Consider the following 2,016-nt stretch of genomic DNA (forward strand, 5'->3'; position numbering starts at 1 on the left):
CTTCCTCTTTGGACATAATTTGTTAATTGCATTAAAAAGGTTTCGTGTTATTCCCTTATTTCTTTCACATTTTCAAAATAGTCCCTCGAATCATCGAAAATGCTTTTAGGTCCTCAAATCTTTGTATTATTCAAAAACTCATCCCTCAAATCAGTAGAATTTCTATTTGGTTCCCAGTTCTTAAGTTATTAAGAATTTGTCTCTCCGATAATTAAAAAAAGAAGAAGAAGCATAATTAGAAATTTTAATTTGCAACAATTTATCAGAAATAATTTAAGAGTTATGAAACTTGAATATTGAGAATCCTTAAAAAAGCAACAGTAGGTGGATGGAATTATGAAACTTCAATAATCAATATAGAAGGTTACATTGACTTCATAATGAACTATCAAATTGTGACGACCCAGCAAATTACAAGGGATATCCGAATCAAGCTGTGGACTTTGACAAAAGGATGCAGGCGAACTAGAACAGGTCACATTAAATTATTGGTCTTTATTCTAGAATGGATTAGGTATACAAATGTGTAAGAGTTTCATGACGTTTTATTTTATTTATTATTTATTTATTTTATTGTTGAGATAAGATACCAAAGCTTATGGATGGATATTTGGATTAACTTATTATCGGTTAATTATTATTTGAGACTTTTTTGTCATTAACCTCCGACGTCACCAGTCTACCCAAATAATAATAATAATAATAATAATAATAATAACAACAACTACTACTAAAAAGTGGGACTAAGCTAACCCTCTTTGATTTCTACATACTATTATTGATTGCCAACAATTAAGGTTAGATTCCATTCATACATCAATAAAGATGACTACCAAATTTCTCCATTTTCTTTAGTGACATTCGCTTATTATATATTTATATGTACAGCCTTAATTAATAGTAAATCAAGTTATAGCATTCAGACGAACACATCCATGTGTAATTTACACATTTTACGGCCAACAATTGTTGAAACCGAAAGTTGATTGTCAGCTATTTTCATAGCAACAAATTACGAGAATATATATTACTCTTAAAAATAAATTTAAAATAAAATTTTAAAAAAAAACTCTATTTCTCAAGTGGGAATGTAGGACCACAGAAACACTTACACAAGAGAAAGGAGAATACAGGTCATGTAGAATTTATATGAGGTAATAAAATCTTTGATGAAACTTATAGCACACCCTTATTTCCTCAGATGTTTAATTTAGTAAAACTTGGACTCCACCTAAAATTATTGGACATAGATAAATACGAGCAAGTCTATCTTATTTTAGACAAACTTGATTTTAATTACGCATTGTTTCTACGTCACCCTTGTTTGAATCTTATTGGTGATGTTAGCGAGTACGCCCAAAAATCGTGTTAGGCACGTGTCATGTATATACTTTTCTTGAACGAGTTTGAGCTAAAGTGAGCGTATATAATCCTATAGAAAAACTAAACTTATGATTTTATTATATTCAGTTAACAATATACTATAGATAGCCGGATTTAATTAATGGAAGCGCGTGGTTGCTGATGGCATCAGTATAACTTTAAATTTAATATTTCAGAAGCATGTGCTATAACTCACATAGGCCTGTCCATCCGGGCCGGGCCGGCCTGGCCCGGCCCGGAAATCCGGGCCCTGGCCGGGCAAAACCGGGACCCGGACCCGGACCCGGGTACACCGGGCCGGGTCCGAGCCCGGGCCCGGGCCCGACCGGGCCGGGTTCCGGGCTGGCCCGGGTGATTTTCCTTTTTTTTATTTTTTTTTTATTTTTTTCCAAAATTTTTTAATGTTATTTAACTTATAAATTATAAAAAAAAGACATGAAAAATAACAAAAACAATAATTTTATTAATTACTTAAAATGACATAAATTACAAATAAGAAATGATAAAAACATATTCTTTATTAATAATTGATAAATCAGTTACAAATTACAAGTACAAATTTATTTTGGAATTAATCGCATCACAATAGATAAGTAAATCCCAACTAGGTTGGCACCTACTCACCTATATCAC

The sequence above is a fragment of the Asparagus officinalis genome, chromosome 1, assembly GCF_001876935.1.
Source record: "Asparagus officinalis chromosome 1, Aspof.V1, whole genome shotgun sequence".
Taxonomy (NCBI): Eukaryota; Viridiplantae; Streptophyta; class Magnoliopsida; order Asparagales; family Asparagaceae; genus Asparagus; species Asparagus officinalis.